Consider the following 19149-nt stretch of genomic DNA (forward strand, 5'->3'; position numbering starts at 1 on the left):
TGACAATGTTGGGTCACAACCCTTACACAGGGAACGGACAGTCACTATACCCACAATAGGACAGCCCACAGATGTCTTTGATGTGTCCCATCCTATCGGTAACACCTAACCCTGCGGAGGAACCATGCATACAGGTGGCGATAGGTGACAAAAAACCTTCCTTCCTAGTTGAAACAGGGGCCACTCGGTCTTGTATCAGGGAGGGAAAGTTCAACTTGTCAGGCGAAGCTATGCACACTCAAGGATTTTCTGGGGCTCGAGGGTTGGTTCCCTTCACTGATAACATCTCCTTATCTGTAGGAGATCACGACATGTCCCTCCCACTAGTGTATTCAAAACAATCACCAGTAAACATACTAGAGAGAGATATCATGAGCAGGTTGAACATGACCATCTCCTTTACTGAAAATGGAATAGTATGCTCCACACCAGGCATTACCATGCTCACAGCACGCCAAATAGTGCAGGCTTATTGTGGAAAGACAGTGGCCAGGGCAGAACTAGTGGATGGGGACATCTTCCAATATGGAACAGACAAGGCAATAGCATGGCTACTAGGAATTGAAGGAAATATATGGAGGAGACCAGCAGCTTACCTTTTTAAACCCGAAACACCAGGTAGTGAAAAGGAAGGGGGCCATGATGTCAGTGAGCATTGAGAGCATTGTGGCAACAACAGACTACATTGCAGTGCATGCCCTAGATGGGGGGGGGGAGCATGGAGGACAGTAATAGCACTGGCTGAGGGGTGCCGACTTACACAGGTATCAGATGAGGAGCTCTTCTCATATGATAATGGGGAGGGGGAGATGGTGTTTGAGATGAGCCTAAACATTTGGTTAAACGTGACATACAAGGAGGTAGCACAAAAGATGGCAATGGCAGTAGAGGCACCGGCAACTACAGAAGTGCCATTTTACGAGGACGACGTAGCGGCAGTACCAGCATCTCTATGGACCACCAGTCCATATGACGTGGGATGCATAAAAAGCATTGGAGGAGTACAAATAAAGTTGAAAAAAGGAGCAATGCTGCCCAGAGTAAAACAGTACCCACTATCCAAGGAAGCAGATGAGGGGATCTATGAAAGAATAAAAGACCTAATAAAAAGAGGAATCCTAGTACCATCAGAGTCCCCATGCAACACTGCTGTGTACCCTGTGTGCAAAGCAAAGGGAGAGTCTTGACGTTTCATCCAGGATTTAAGGCCCCTCAACCACATTGTAGAAGCGGAATACCCTATAGCGGCTAACCCAGCCACTATACTATGTGGAATACCAGCAGAGGCATCACGGTTTACTGTGATTGACCACAAAAACGCCTTCTTCTCGATACCTCTACACCCTGACTCACAAGATCTGACAAGTTTCACATACCGCAACACAAAATGGAAACACACAAGGCTGCCACAAGGGTACTGCGAGTCACCATCCATCTTTAACAGAGTGATACAAATGGATTTGGGTAACATTGACATGGAAAGCACGGTGCTACAATATGTAGATGACATCATCATCTGCAGCACCAGAGAGGAAAGGTGCAGGAAGGACTCTGTTAGGATGCTCACAGTGTTAGCAGAGAAAGGGTACAAGGTAGACAAGGAAATATTGCAGTACTGCCAAGAACAAGTGCTGTACATAGGCTCACAAAATGGAAGGAACATTGCACCACAAAGAGCGCAGGCCATAACAAACACACCACAGCCACAGACAGTGAGAGAATTTTTGGGCCTATGCAACTACTGCAGGGCATGGGTTTTTGACTGCAGCTCATACATAGGACAACTGCTTGAGGCCCTCAGAGAAGCACAGAGGGGGGAGAAGAAGTTGGGATGAACAAGACAAACGACAGAGGCATTCAATGAATTAAAACATGCCATCTCAACTGCACCAGTACTAGCCACCCCAAACTATGAAGAACAATTGTACATATTTTCACATTGTGACTCAGCAGTAATAAAAGCAGTACTGACACAAAAACAAGCATGGGGTACAAGCCAGTAGCATTTTACAGTGGACACTTGGACCCTGTAATGTTGGGTCACTTCCCGTGCGAACAAAGCCTGGCCGCAGAAGCCTTTGCGGTAGAAAAATCATCCTCAATAACAATGGGCTGCCCCACCACACTGTACGTGGAACACGCCCTTTTTGCAATACTAAATAAACCAAAATCAACATTGACCACCCAAAGGGCATCAGGTTATGAAATAATATTGTCCAGACCTGAATTAAAAATTGTGAGGTGCAGTTATGTAAATCCAGCAAGGTTTATAGCAGAGGTAGTAGAAGACGGCAACTACGCTCATGATTGCACACAGGCCATTGAAATTTACCCAAGCACAAGAAAAGTTGAGGAAAATGCCCTAGACGGGGGAGAGATAATGTACATTGAAGGGTCTTCACCAATTGACCAGAGTGATGGGGTGAGACGGACAGGTGCGGCAGTGGTACGACTGAGAGATGATTGGACCTATGTCCCAGTAAAATACGTTCAGTTACCACAACACTATTCAGCTCAAGCAGCAGAGCTAGTGGCCCTAATTTTAGAACTTGAGGAGAGCAATGACAAGAGGGTGACAATATATTCTGACAGTGCATATGTCACATCAGCAGTGCACTCAGGGTTAATGAAATGGCAACGAAGAGGGTTCAGAAGAGCAGACGGCACCCCAGTGCAGCATGCTCTACTACTTGCTGAGCTAATTGTAGTAATTGAAGACCCTAGGGAAATAGCCCTGGTAAAGTGTCAGGCGCATACTAATGGGGATGATCCAATTTCAAAAGGTAATGAAACAGCAGATGCACATGCTTAATATGCTGTGTACTCTGGCGAGACATGGACCCTCCCAGAAAAACAAAAAGATAAGTGGGGGTGGGGGCAAGACAGATGTTGATGAAGGATGGGTACACACAAATCCCTGAAACTCAAATAATGGAATTACAGGCAGCAGCACGTATGGCAGAAAAGGAACTATGGGTAAAAAGAGGATGCACAATGTCTACCACAGACGCATTATGGAGACAGAATAATACAGGCAAAATAGTGATGCCTTAGCCCTATTCAAAACAGCCTTGGCCCAACTACACCACCCCACACACACAGGAAAAGAGGTGATTGCAGCACGATTAAAGGAGGCGTGGTTCTGTCCCGAGCTAAATTCACATGTTGCAAACTTCATTAGTAATTGCCTCACATGTCTGAAATTTATGGCCGGCCACACGCTGCAAGTGATCAAAGGTACTATACCCCGGCCCGAAGGACCCTTCCTGCACATCGACTACATTGACATGATCAATGCATGTCAAGGGTACAGATACATGATTGTAGTAGTATGCCCATTTTCAAGGTGGATCGGGGACGGTCCATGCTCCCATGCAGACGCCTTCAGAGCAGCGAAGTTTCTGATAAGAGAAGTGTTCCCGAGGTGGGGGGGTATGCGAAGTGCTGCGGTCTGACAATGGCCAACACTTTGCCAATGAAATGTTCCAACATATAACTGCACTCTTGGGAATAAAGCATAAGTTTTCATGCGCGTATCATCCACAAGCGAATGGCGTCTGTGAATGCCTCAACGGCCTCCTAAAAGAAGAGATAGCAAAGATTCAGCAAACAACCAAAAAGAGTTGGCTTTACTGCCTCCCCTTGGCCCTGTTCGAATTAAGAAATAGTCCAGGGTCAGACCACCACCTCACACCCCACAAGGTGGTGACCGGACGCCAAATGCACCTTCCACTCACACCACCATCAAGAGCAGTAACAGATTGTCATAGTACACAAAATATTTTTGGTGAAGAAATGTACGAGTATGTCTCTTCCTTGGTTACTAGTGTTGCTTTCATCTCTCAACAGATCGAACGGACACGGGGCGGGTCAAAGAACACTCAACAAGAAGAAACAACAAACGAAGAACAGGAACAAGCCGCACAGTAAAAGAGGGGGACCAGGTCCTTCTAAGAAACTTTAACTGCCGGTGGAACAGCCCCTGTTTTACTGGGCCCCATCAGGTGGAAAAAACAGCTCCTAGAGCTGTTAAATTGATGGATAAAACGTTTGGACCCACCTGCATGACATCAAGCCCTACAAAGCACAGACCCCCCCCTAGCGTCAATGAAAGGGCCAACACATCAGCAATGACAACTAACGACAACAACAACACTGCCCAGACACCAAACTCCCCACCAAACCCACACAAGAGACATAAACGATAAACTATCAATAGCCAACCCCATGGTCACGAGATCCCAGAATAAAGCAAACACTGCCCCAGCCACCACCTAATAAAGAACATTGTCCAACGATCTGCAAATTTACACCACACTGTGTAGACACGTGCATGCTCTCTTCTCTTTTTGTCTCGCACATGCAGGTACCTCACAGTACTGTTGTATATGTAATATAATGATAGTTGAATATAAGTTACTAACGCATACGTCATTGCCAAGGGGTAAATGCTGCCTGCGGACGACAACACCCCAGAAGCATTGTCACACCAATTTGTGTACGTTATAAAAAGACCAAAACACTTAAAGAAAAGAAGAATACGCGTGTATTACAACATGTTCCTTTTGATAATAGATCAATCTTCCCCACATCTCCATGAAGCATTACACGCCCTAAGAAATAGGACGGTGAGGAAAGCGTGGGAACAGCTTTTCGCCTGGGCATTGAACGATTATTTGATAGGGAGGGCTTGAATAAAAGGCACTGACAAAATAACGCACATTTTTGAGAAATTTTCAGGCGGGCATCTATATCATCTAAAAGTAAAAGCGGCTGCAGGACTGCAGCAAAGGCAAGAGAGGTATGCCAGTGATATTAGCAATTGTATTAAAGATGATAGGGATATTTTTCATCACTGGTCTACTTGCTGCCACTGTCTGGCAGGCACACTATGCTTCCTATGCTATGGCATCACCCTCTACTAACAATGTCCCCACCACGGCTGCAACAGGTACGGTGTCAGGTGGTACAAGTAGCCCAAGGGAAAAAAGAAAGAGAGATAAACGTAGTGTTCCTATTGATAACCACGGGGTCCGCACACGTCTCAAATAACATGTGGTACCAGCACATGTCCAAAATTGGTAAGGGGATAACTAAGGACAACTGCTATGTGTGCTCATTTATCTCATACACCATGAGCGCATCTAGAACATTTGTGGCAACTGAGGAACCTGCAACATCAGTGGAGTGCTTAATATATTTGGCCCTGTTCCAAACACAAGGTCGATTACAAGGAAGAAAAGCAACGCTAAGATGGAAATCAAGATCTACATACCCATATGAGGACAACTTCATCAAAACGCTACCCATGTAGGACAACTACTGGCAACATACACAAGGGTTTACATACATGACGGATGGACACGACAAGGGAGACACTAAGGAGGTTACATTGAACTACCTACCATGCGAATGGCATGCACCAGAAGTTGCTGTGCCCGGATGCTGGGAAAGACCACTAATATTAATATATGGCAAGGTATACACTAAAGAAGGATGGGTGGAAGGAGTTGTAGGAAGTAACATAGTGACTTTGAGGAAATCATCGGTGATGACAGTTCAAGAAGAAAATGACAAATGCTACACTGAATGGACGAGGAGTGCAGCACTGGTCACATGGTTGAATAAAGACGAGGAACCAATAGCAATACTCCCACTCACAGCGCCAACATTGTGTTACCAGCATGACGGAGAAGTTGATGTTGGAAGAAATGCTGATTGTAAGAGAACAATAAAGATTCCAGAGGGGGGTGCTGGGACAGCAGTTCTGATGGACCACTATTGGGCCTGCGGAAGCAAGGCATACCACAGCTTACCACCATTGTGGAATGGAGTATGCACTAATGGTACACATCAACGTACCATCACTGGTAGTACCACAGAAAATGTCAACTTGGGGAATTTTCCTAGGATGGACGAAGGGAATAGAAGGAAGAAAAGGTCAGTGTAGAAAGAAGGAAAGGACAGACTGAATGACACGACCATTTTGTCAAGGGTAAAGAGACAAGGAGAACCACTGACGGGGAACTACCTGTGGAGGAGGTCTGAAACAGCTCTGAGTGACATCCCACCAGAACACAGACTGTTTAGCAGAGTGGCAATGTTCTTCTCCTCCATGATACATCCAGGGATGCAGGCATATGCAAATGCAAAGTGGCACCAGATTAAAAGATGGGAACTAATGATGACGATTAACTCCACCGTCAATGGATTCAACGTGATAAAAGAAGAACTGAGGGCAATACGGATGGTGGCACTTCAGAACAGATACGTGCTGGACCTCCTAACAGCAATGGAAGGTGGTGCTTGTGCAAAAATTGGGAGTTTGTGTTGCACATTTACCCTGCCAATGACACAGACAATGGCACGCTTTCTGAGGCAGTATCACAGCTTGCTAAGATGCACGCCAAGATGGAAGAAGAAGCAAAGGGAGTAAAGAAAGATGGTAGCTGGTTTTCCTACTTGTGGTCATGGATGCCATCTTGGCTTTCCGATGGCCTTAAAATTGTGGCAGGATGCATAAAATTAGGAATGGCCGCCCTGATGGGAATGAAGTTATGGAGAGCAAGATCAGTGAGCACTACTGAAGAAATGATTGAAATGATCGACATGCACACCTTAATGCCAGCTGAAGACGACAAACACACAGACATCATTATAAAGGAATGTGAACGGTTGCGCCAGCAGATAATAGAAGCAGACTTATACCCACCATCAGGAAAGGTAGAGAACCCAAGGAACCCGAAGAGTTACGTTGGAAAGTGGGTTTATTGCAAGCCTGGTGGTGGATGTGTATATATGTACTGGTCATTTGAAGATCACGTGAACCAGTACGGACACTTGGCAGGAATAATGAAGGTATGGCGAGTATGCAGAGACAAGAGAGTGGATAATTTTGTAGTCGACAAGTCGACCAGAGGGGGACTGAAGAGGGAAAATGGGAAAGTACCTTCGCCCCATTCTCATCTAAACCATGGCCTAGGACATCACGGCCCAAGCACCCCCTGCGAGAGGAATTCGACCAGCTCACTTCTACACAAGATGGCAAGATCTACTGTGGCCACACCCCACAGGCCCAGGGAGCCTGCCCACTAATTAAACCACATCCAGGATCCTCAGGTGGAGCTGACATCAGCCTCATGGACCAACTCAATTAAACAGCAACCACAAACATCATCATTGTTAGAGATGCCATGACGACATAGCCAACAGAAAAGAACACACGTGCCACCATGCACATTGGTCACTCACACACCAACCTACACGAAGAACATACTCAGTGCTATGACGCAGAGGACCAACACACCCACAGACATGCATCGTTGTTATTTTCCACATAGGCCTTCTACAGCACCGCAGAAATGCAAAACGCCTGACGAGATTGTTTATATATGCTTGTAGATGCTTTTTCGCCACTTATCACTATGAAGACGCCACCCTATATATATATATATCTACTGCTGCTTGTGACGCTCTGTCACCCCTCGCAACCCCCATAGTATGGATTATGTACCGCCACCCAGAAGCTAGGCCAAGGTAGGCCGCAAAGCAAGAGTCCCCAGGCAGGAGCCTCTCAGACGAAAATCCTCTCAGACGAAAAAGCAAAGTACTGACCACGCAGAACGAGCCCCAACGAGAGACCACAGCCAAGGCCGCGATGTTGCCATCTACATGCCGCGCTCCCCGCGCCAAGGTTACACCTGCCAATGCCAAACGCTCCTCAGAGCCGAAATACAAATCAAATGCTCATAATTCTGTCCCGGCCACGGTCTCTCCACACGTGACCAAGCTGACCTGACAAGATGCCAAGCTTACGAGACAGAAAATCGCTGAAGTCCCACATCAGGGACACATTCTGCAACAACAAAGTGAGAGATTGGACACCTACAGCGATGGGAAAGACATGCACATTAGCCCATAGTCAGACCTGTCCATTGTCCACCACTGACACATAATCGCACATTGTTGCCAGTACCAGGTACACCGCGAGCTGGGAACGGCAGTGGTCTCAGGCTTGTGGGCTCGCGGGTGAAACAATCAGAATACGAGGGGCTCATCACTGACACCATTATAGTTAGCCAATCACCAAGTGTCCCCTTGTAACAAATTCGGTCTAACAATTATTAGGGACAGCCCAAGTGTACCACCTGACCTATCCTCACCCAATAACCCTCTTTCCTATAAGTAACCATACTGACCCTACCACTCAGGGAGCCAACCCGAAGTGGCGATAGGTTTTGGGGATAGTTTTCCCAGGTGACGCAAGTAGCGCATCATACCACGGTAAAAAGGGCCTGCGAGCCCCACTGATGCTGAGAGCCTCTCCGGATGCATGCGGTCTGAGAGTTATCCCTGCCGTTACTATAATAAACAGCAGTATCTACCTTGCTCTTGTGTGTGCCTCATACTCTTTTTGGAACGCGGAAGGAGTTGGGGCCTCCCCAGCCCCAGAGGTCCGAGGACAGCTCTGCCGGCCTCTGGGAAATCACCGACACTGTGCTAATATTATTTGCAAGATGCAGAAACCTAGTAGTACCAATACCAGAACTAGGCGTGTACCAGATAGTAGATTTAAGTATTTGTCCCAATACCGAATAGTTGGACAAGTATTTGGCCAGAGCCGAATATGGAGCCAAATAGTTGCATTTTTAATAAATAAAGTTATGTAGACAAGAAAAACATTTGGTAAATTAAAAACAGACTTGAAAATATGTATATCCATTCTTTATTGCATTTCTTTTCTTTGCTGTCTATAAAAGATGTGTGTGCTGTAAACCATGAAAGGAATACATTATTAGAAAATAAACTGTTCAATAACAGGACAGTTTGTAATTCTGTGCATTCATAAGTGTCACTTGTTGTGCAGGGCCCAAGTCACTAAGACTAGCCCAAGAATATAGTATGCATGTATGCCTGCCAAGAAATTCTAAATATGAAATACCACATATTTGTCTACAATGAACTGCTGCCAAAGAATATTCTGGATTCACAATGAGTCATCTGTTTTAAGATCTGGTCCAGAAGCCATTTTGTTTCTGGCATCTATCTTAGAATCTGCCTGAGCCTGTTCAGCCTGAATGTTCTATTCAGCTACCATTGGGGAGTTTGTTATTTACTTTTGGGCATAACTCAGTTTCTGTCCAGTTCTCAGACTATATTTTGAGATATTCATGATGTACGCATAATAACTGATATGCCCTCCACCCCCTGGGACATTCTGACCCCAAAAGATATATGTTGCTGAAAAACACTATAATTTGTATTTCTGCAATATTGGTACCATTGATCAACCTATTATGTTTTTCGCATTCAGTTTGGAAGGGAGAGGGGTCTAGCACCTCCAGTACAGTCCCCCCCTGGTCTGTATTCAAATGCCTATTCAATATACGACCAATACACCCAATGTCTACCGTCTCCCATGTTCAGTGTACCTATGCATCCCTGTCCCAATCACCCCCCTCAGTGTGGTGATTATTGTCAACATGGGATGTATTATAAAACATTTCTACAAAGTGAACAATAACATATTGTATTCTCTTAGTTTAAACTTGTATGTATCCTTAAAGAATACCTTCGTTTACATTTATCTGAATGCCACATCTATTACCTAATTTACTATAAACTAACTATACACACAAGGTAATTACGGCCACTACGAGAATCAAGAGAAAATCATTCCTTGAGGGAACCCACCAGCCCATTTTGTAATTGTTCAAATGTGGCTTTTACTGCACACTTTTCTTCCTTTCTCCCACCCCATGACGCTTCCTTGCTTCCCATTCTCTTCCCAAGCACATCCTTAGTGCTTGTCTTCTTTTTTCTATTCGTCTTTAATCGACACATCTTCCACCCGATCTCTTTATTCTTCTTATTCCAAGTCTACAGACTTCTCCATTTAGTCCATACTTAATTTTGTCCTTTAGGCTGCTTTGCAGCAAGTTCATGGGCCCTTTAAACATAGGCCAATAGTTCATTGTTTTTTATCTCACAGAGAACTCAGACTCTTAGTTCATTTATCCAAAGTCAGATAGCCAATGGTGGCAGGGGCACTGGATTGTCTCTGGGGGACACAAGGATTGGGGAGTTTCTCAGGTAAATGTTTGCTTTTAGAATCACCGAGAATAAATTTCTGTGACTGGACATCTGGCTGGGTCCCTCGATCTTTTCTCTCTGCTCGCAGACTCGATTGCCACCAATCTCCTGGTGTATAGGTCTCTCCCGTCCATCTATAATATAAAACTGAATGAGTTTCCTTTGAAAAATAAGTGTCTCTATCATCAGTATTTCTCAACCCCAACCCTTAAAAAGCGACGTGTTTCTTTTAAACCTTCCTGCCTTCTAAACAATTTATACTGCATTTTTCTCAATTTCTAATGCAACAGAATGTCTTTTTCTTCTTTTCTCTTCACACATATCGGTTTCAATTTATATTTAAATATATACTGGCTGATATCGGGACCTGGCTTATGATCTGAGGTTTTACAATAAATGCATCTGCCTTTGGGCTCCCTTGTTTCAAAAACTGCATAGTACTAAGAAAAACAATTTCCCCTATTGTCGACATTCTCATACCAGAGAGTCAAAAAATAACCAACAGGCAACAAAACAAATTTGGATTTTTTTTTTAAACGCTGTATCTTCTTTAAACGCCTCCTTCTGTCTTCTTGGTGCATCTGTAGCTGAAGAAGACAACGCTGGTATGGGTTCTTGCTTCCTGTAGAAAACCGAAATAGAGTTACAGCCATATTCTTGCTGACAAAGCAATACATTATTTCCTCAGGGGAGACTTCTGCTTTTTTCCTTTCAATAAAAAATGATTTTTACTGATGTCATTTCTTGACACTCTCAGCCCACTGACCATGGTCTTCTTCTTTCTTTTGCTGTGCCTTTTATTTAGTTGAGATATAATTGACATATTTCGCTTTCCGACGCTTGCTGCTCGCCGCTTGCCGCTTGCCGCTACGCCTACACTAATCTTAACTACCCCTGTTATTTGAAACCCAGCACTGTTTTTATTAAATGTATGCAAGTGTGTCATATAAGAAATAAATTGTTTTTCCTATTCTAAATATTCCATATATTTTAACAAATGTACGCATTTGGCATGTCGCCAGTTGCCAGAATTTCAAAAAGGTTACTCCACCTTTTATCCAAAGTATTCTGTGTCCTTGTCGTTAGATATGGCCATACATGCATATACATGCTATTCTATACTTAGACCTGTTTGCACCTATCTTGGGAAAATGCTATGTATTTGAGAAAACTGTATCCCTTACTGCCTTTTTTCTCTACCCACCTGGGTCCTTTTACGACTAATATTGATCAACAGTGTGTCCACACAATGTGGTGTGAACTGATACGAACCTCTTTCTTCTGTGCCTGTTCACTAAATACTTTTGGCATAATATAATGTTTCTTCTCATTATATTTGCTATTCCCTGCTAAGGCCATGTAGACATTCCTCCCTTGCTCAAGGATGGCAATAATCTTCATCTGTAAAATATAAGTGAACACCATCATATACATTCAAATAATGTTTTTGTTACATACTCTCATATGTTCTTTCGTGCAGTTCTACTAAAGGTTTTCTTATATTGCTAGATCAATCTCAGCCCTTCATACCCCTTTGACCTTTCATTAATCATTTCCTTTTTATTAAAATACATTACATTATTCAATTATAGCCAGCACCATCCATTATGCTTTTTGCTGCTGTAATATCCATTCATTTATTTATTTCACTTCCCTAAATTGCCATCACTCCTTTTAGTTTTGAGTTTCTTATTCCTGTGATGTAAAGGTCAACTGTTTATTATTATCTTTCACTAATTTGTTTAATCATAACACAAACCTTCATATTTGTCATATTATAATCCCTTGCATGCATATATTTTTATTTTGTTCTCCTTATTCATTTCACTAGACCCATGCCATATGGGCCTATGGTATACAGGACACTTGGCACTCTCTCCAAGCCTTCCTGAAATTATGCTGAGTGCTACTACATTATTGCCACATGCTATAAGATGTTCCCTTTTCTTTTTCAATGTGTGACGCTCCTAAATAAAAGCCACTTTGTCATCGTTTTAGTCTAAATATGTCATCATCAGTGACGTCAAACAACCTAGAACCTTCCTTGAGAACCATCACTGTCCTCTATGGTCTGCACTTATTGTCCCTTCCTTTGAGCATGTTAAAGGGATGGTCTAGTAAAAATTTTTATTTAAAAAATAGATAGGCCACGTAAAAAAAAAAATACTAGCATCCTCCGTTTTAAAACTTCCTATGTAAAATTTTGAGCTATTCAATCTCAAAATTCGAAAAAGCAAGCACAGGGGATAGTACAACTTGGCTCTAGAGTACTTAGAGTCCAGGATGCCCTTGACTTCGAATTCTGGTTCTCCATCTATTAGTATATGTTGAGGTGGTGTCTTGATTCGTGTACCGGGTTGCATTGGTTTCAAGAGGGACACATGGAATACCGGATTGATTCATATATTAGTTGGGAAGTCCAATTTGACGGCTGCTAGTTTGATAATTGCCTTGATGGTATAGGGTCCCAAATATCGAGGATGGAAGGTCCGGGTCCCTTTGATGGGTACGTATTTGGCGGCTAACCAAACCTGGTCTCCTACTTGATAGTCTGGGGCCTTTTTCCGATGCAGGTCGGCGAAGTGCTTTTGTTTTTCTTTAGCATGAATAAGATGTTCCTTCGCCTTTCTCAACGCCTGATTGATGGTTGTATGAAGAGTCTTTACTGCAGGCATTTCCAAGCTGGCAGGAAGGTCAAGTTCTGATGTACGTGAATGTCTGCCATACAAGGTGTAAAAAGGTGTTTGGCCCGTGCTAGAATGTACAGAGTTGTTATATGCGTACTCGGCTATCCACAGTAAGTCCTTCCAATCTCTCAATTCATGATGCAGCATGCACCGTAAATACTGCTCGAGGGTCTGGTTGGTCCTCTCGGTTTGGCAGTCTGTCTGGGGGTGGTGACTGGTGGATAGCCGGACGTCAATCTGTGTCATTGCGCAACATTCTCTCCAAAAATTGGATACAAATTGGCTGCCTCGATCGGAGGCCAGAACTGATGGAAAGCCATGCAGCTTGACAATGTTTTCCAGAAATACTTCTGCTAGAATGGATGCGTCTGGGAGGCCCTTTAGAGGAATAAAATGCGCCATCTTTGAGAACAGATCCACGATTACAAAAATGGTGTTAAAGCCTTGACTCAGTGGCAGATCAGTGATAAAGTCAAGGGAAAGAGTGTGCCATGGAGCGGGAGGGATGCCCAGTGGTTGTAGGAGACCCGATGGTTTCTGTTTCTGTGATTTATTTTGTGCACATACGTCGCAGGACTGAACATACTGGACAATGTCCTTACGCCGGTAGGCCACCAAAAGTTCTTTTTTACCTTGGTTAAAGTTTTAGCGATTCCAGGGTGTCCTTCGATCAGAGAGTCATGACAACCTGAAATGATATGCTGTTGTAACTCCTTCTCGGGTACATATAGCCAGTCCCTAAAATAAGGTAACTGATCCTTGATGCAATGTTCTCCTTGAGTTTGCCATGCGAGGAAGGCATCCGGGTTCATTGACTGTCAAATTTTGTTTCGTAATTCGGCTTGTGATAACGCTGTTGTGATACCCAGTTTGTCTTCAGGTATGATGGGTACCGGGTCTGGAGTTGTATACACCGTCTCATCGATGCCCATTCAAGATAAGGCGTCAGCTTTCCCATTCTTGACCCCTGGTCGAAAGGTGATCATGTAGTCATATTCGGCGAAGAAGAGGGCCCACCGTAACTGGCGTGAAGACTGGGCTTTGGCTGTTTTGAGATATTGCAGGTTCTGGTGGTCTGTGATCACTGTAATGGTGTGTCTAGCTCCCAGAAGATAGTGTCGCCATGCCTTGAAAGCGGACTAGATGGCTACGAGTTCTTTGTCTGTGATAGCGTAGTTAATTTCCGGGGGTGAGAATTCTTTTGACCAGAAGGCCACAGGATGCAGCTGGCAAGTTTATGGGTCCCTCTGTGAAAGGACCGCTCCCATTGCCATACTGGAAGCATCAGTTTCTACGACATAAGGGAGGTCTGGACGCGGGTGCCGCAGGATTGGAGCGGAGGTGAACCTTTGTTTCAGCTCCTGAAAGGCTCTTTCTGCTTCCTCAGTCCAAGCGAATATTTTATTGCTTTTTCGTAGCAGTACTGTGATCGGGTGCACAACCTGAGAGAAGTCTGGGATAAACCGGCGGTAAAAGTTCGCAAAGCCTAGCATGCTCTGTATCCCCTTTAGAGATGTTGGTGATGGCCATTTTAGAATAGCGTCAGTTTTATGTACGTCCATTCTGATGCCTTTCGGCGAAAAGATGAAACCAAGGAATTCTACTTCGGTGACGTGAAAAAAACATTTCTCCAGCTTTGCATACAAACGATGTTGGCGGAGCTTGGTGAGGACTGAACGAACATGCCTGATATGATCTTGTTTTGAGGCTGAGTAGATCAAGATGTCATCAATGTACACTAAGGGGCAAACGTCAATCAGTTCTCTCAAGACATAATTCATGAAATATTGAAACGCTGCAGGAGCGTTACATAAGCCAAAAGGCATGACTTGATATTCAAACAAGCCATATTTGGTAAGGAAAGCGGTTTTCCACTCGTCTCCGCTTCTGACCCGGACCAGGTGGTATGCTCCCCAAGGTCTAATTTGGTATAGATCTGGGCATCTTTGACTTGGTCTAGCATTTCTGGGATAAGAGGCAAGGGGTAGCGGTTCTTCACGGTTATCTGGTTTCTTGCGTGGTAATCAATACAGGTCCTCAAGTCCCCTTCCTTTTTCGGTACGAAGAACAAAGGACTGGCTGCTGGGGACTTAGATGGGCGAATAAATCCGTTTGCAAGGTACTGGTCCAAATAGGATTTCAGGTTAAGGTTTTCTGGTTCAGTAAGAGCGTAGATCCTGCCGCAAGAGATTTCTGCCACAGGAATAAAGTCAATTTGACAATCATAAGACCTATGCAGCGGCAATGTGTTAGCCTGGTCTTTTTGGAATACGTCCTGAAAGTCACGATATTCATCTGGCAAAGTATTAGTTACTCCCAGAGTAGAGGCTCTAGTATTTTGAAAGTCTTGGAGACACAGGAGTCGGGTTCCGGGTCAGGAGAGTAGCAAGTCGTTGCTGGAGAAGGTTAATTTCTGTGCCCGCCAGTCTATCAAAGGGTTGTGAGCAACCAACCATGGCATCCCTAGTATCAATCGGAACTGAGGTGCCTTTATAAGATCGAACGAAATACACTCCCGATGTCCATCCTGGCACAGCAAGGTTATTACTGCTGTGCACTGGGTTACTGGTCCGGAGGCGATTTCTGTCCCATCCACGGTAGTCACCTTGTCCCTGGTAGACTTAGAACACAAAGGGAGCCCCATCTCTGCTGCCAACTCTTGATCTATATAGTTCCCAACTGCTCAGCTGTCGATGTACGCTTCTACGGCATGCATCTTTGACGATTGTTGGTGATTTATTAAGATCACGGGTATCGCAAAGTGTTAGGTCAGTGGCTCTTTCTCATCACTCGACAAACTGTCCTCTACGGTTGCCGAGCTTGGTAGTTTTCCGATTCCTTAACTTCATCCTTTTCTGTGGATCCGACTGTTCTCCTTGGGGGTTTTATTGGGCAGTCTTTCAGAAAAGTCCTGGTTTTCCACAATACAAACAAAGTTGCTGTTGTCTTCTTTTATACCGCTCTTGTTTTGTTAATGGAGGTCGTATCCCTCCAATCTGCATAGGTTCTACACGTTGTCTGGCCCCCGTGATGCATTGTCTTTAGGCCGAACATAAACTACTCGAGAGTCTGTTTTGGACCCGTCTGCTTTTCGGTCCTGCAACGGATGGTCTGGCTGCACGACTAGATTTATAAATTCGGTACAGTCTCTGGGGGGATCAACTACCTGGGCCAAGACGTCCTTTAATTCACCTCTTAAGCCTCGATGGAATAACGTGGTTCTTTTGTTTTCTGGCCACCTGGCTTCAGCAACCAGTCTATTGAAAGTCGCAATGTATGTTAACAAGTCTTGGTTCCCCTGCCGGAGGGATAAAAGTTTGTTATCCACTGCTTGTTCCTGGGTATGGCGAGCAAACAGTTTTTCCATTTCTCTCTGGAACCCCCCATAGTCCTGTAACAGCGGATCATTATGGGTCACCAATGGCACCAACCAATCAGCTGCACTCCCACACAAGTATGATAGGATGAAAGCTACCCGAGCTTGGTCATTTGGAAATGACCCAGGGCGACAAAGGAAGTGAAGGCGACACTGATTTATGAATGCTGCATACTTCCGTGGGTCACCCGAAAACCTTTCTGGTGGTGCCAGGGGAACTGTTCCAGGCAGCGTGATCTGTACTGGTGTGGAGGTATGAGATGGCGAGATAGGATTTTGCATCAGTGGATTTCCTCCAGGCAGAGGAGTCTGCCCTGCCTGCGATTGCAAGAATCGTCTGCTGATTTCGTCTGTGCACTCCTTGGTCACTATCAGGTCTCTCCGGACTGCATTAGTATCTTGTTGGGCTGAATGAACCTCAGCAAGAAGGTGCCCCAACAATTGGGCCAATTGGTCGATCTCTGATGTTTCCATGGCGCCCAGGTGGATTATTTATTTGAGGCTTCGCGTTCTGTTACGCTCCCCTAGTATCCACGGGGACGCCACCCAGCCAGTTGGTCGTGATGCCCTTCCCAATGATTCCCTGGTGTGGTCTCGGTGTCGATGGGATTCCACCTGGAAATGAAGACTATATTACGACTGGGGGATCAAGATAAGTTTTCCCCCACCTCCCTTGTGTTTCCAGCCCTTCCAGGTTCTCTTCTCACCTGGTTGTCGGAATCGATGGGCTCTCCGTCCTGCTCACTGGGCAGGGGTGCGCTGTCTTTTGTGGGCGCTGGCGGTCCAGTTACTTCACTGACTGCTGCCCTTGTAGTGTCTTTCAGGTAGGTCATATTGCGATTGATGGCGTTGTAATTCTTGCATGCCTTTTCTCTGTTCTAAATGTCTCTTTTTATCTCCCTAGGCTCGCAGAGTGTCCGCTTGGAGAACTGGATATGCTGGTTCTTACCGGGAGATGATGGCGCGCTATAGCGCTGTGATGCAGTAAGTAGGCGCTTTGCGTAGTGCAGCGATGTCTTTTCCTCACTGACCTGTGCTTTTCTCTTTTCGTAGGTTGCAGTGAGTTCCCAGCGCAGATGGAGTTCTGGAGCTAAGCCAGCCGAAAAGCAACCAACCAGGTAAGTCTCTAAGCGCTTTGTGGTTGTAATGTCTCCACTACCTCCTTTAATGATGTCTTTCTCCTTTTCTCAGGTCCTTCGATCCGGGCGGTGAACTCCACCAACAGAGCTGCCCAGGAGCTGCGAGCAGTGAAAGATGATGAATGCAGGTAAGATTCTGCTGCTAACGATGTTCTTGGTTTTTCTGCAGGTCCGGAATTCACCAGGCTTGTGAGAAAGCTAGACACGGTGAGCGTCACGTTGCTAGAAGCAAAGTAACGCAAAGGGTGTTGTCTTGTTCGGGTGTGGTTTAAATAGCCACTGTAAAGTAGTCCCTAGGCCACCACACCCAAAACACTAGATCGCATAGCTTGGTTCTAGGAATCAAGATATGTGGATGCCTCCATGTTGGCTGAAAGCCTAAATAAAGTAGTTCCTCAAGTAGATGTCTTTCCATACTGATGAGCCTGGCACCAAAGGCGCCAGGACTGGCTTCAAGAGGGCCTGAGGAATGGATGCCAGGCCTTATTAGTGATCCGAGCCCTGATTCCACCTGGCCAATGGGCTTGCCAGTGGGGATCAGGGTTGAGGGTCGTGACAGCAACTCAGTTTCTGTCCAGTTCTCAGGCTATACTTTTAGATATTCATTATGTACATATAATTCCTGAGATGCCCTCCACCCCCTGGGACATTCTGACCCCAAACAATATATGTCGCCCTAAAACACTATAATTCTGATTTTTCCAATACTGGAACCATTGATCAACCTATTAGGTTTTCTGCATTCAGTTTGAGAGGGGGGTGGGGGATCTAGCACCTCCTCTACAGCAATTAACAATGAAATTCATGGGGTGCGGCACTGACGACCAAGATGGGCGCTGTCTTTTGAGCTCTGTGATAGGGCACTGTGAGGATTGGGCTGCTTACTGTATGTGTCCAGTGTAGGGTTGAACCTGCAGGAGAAATTGTTGCTGCAGGGCCCATAGCTGCTGCCGCCAACATTTTGGAGTGATCTGAAGCCCCAAACTACTACTGGTAGATGTGCTGGGTGGAGCGCAGAGTGTGAGTGGACTGGCCGTGCAGAGGAGCTGCGGGAGGGCCTCTATAGGATGTGAGCAGCTGGTGTTTGGGGAAGTAGATGGGGGATCCTTGAGGTGCAGACCACTGGAAAGGCACACTCTGAGCCCAGAGGGCAGTGCAGTCCTGTGAAGGTACCGGACCAGGTCAGTGTGAGCGACACCTGCCCCGGGCGGAAGTGGTTTTTGTGGTGGAGTGGAGCCCAGAGGGGCAGCAGCGTGGCAGCTGGAAGGCAATGCCTTGGACGTCCAGTTCCCTGATTTGGCATGGACCCACTGCTGGTAGTAAGATCTAGCCGGAGCACGGGAGCAGACTGGCTGCTCTCCATGTGGGCGTTGGTGAGGTGCAGGAAGATGGAGTCCTGTGATTGTGCCTGCTAGGCTTGAGGAGAGAGCTTTAGGCCTTTGAACTTCCAGCAGCTGAGATCTGGGAGTGCCAGAGGCTACTGGTGCTTTGACTGATCAGAGCAAGACAAGATCAGAGCCTTGTACAGGTTGCCTCTTTTAGAGATCCAGGGAGCAAAGTATTCATGTTATATGGGCTGTTCCCCTTCAGCCCATGTGAGCACTGGATAGAAATCAGCCATAGGCCAGGGTGCACTGGAAAGAGGTCAACTAGAGGCAGCCTTGCTGTGTGGGTGCTGAGATTGGATTCCTGCCACCCTGCACTCACAACTCAGAAGCATTTTTGCGTAGCTTCTCCAACGTGTGCACTGTGGGGGTTGTCTGGTTTGGTACAGATTGCTTGGATCAGTTCTCTGCAGTCCTCTGGCAGTCTGATGGGCTCGTCTCTGCACGCCACAAGGCTTGCTCTGGTGGGC

The sequence above is a fragment of the Ambystoma mexicanum genome, chromosome 3p (assembly GCF_040938575.1).
Source record: "Ambystoma mexicanum isolate Mex_15411 chromosome 3p, UKY_AmexF1_1, whole genome shotgun sequence".
Lineage (NCBI taxonomy): Eukaryota > Metazoa > Chordata > Amphibia > Caudata > Ambystomatidae > Ambystoma > Ambystoma mexicanum.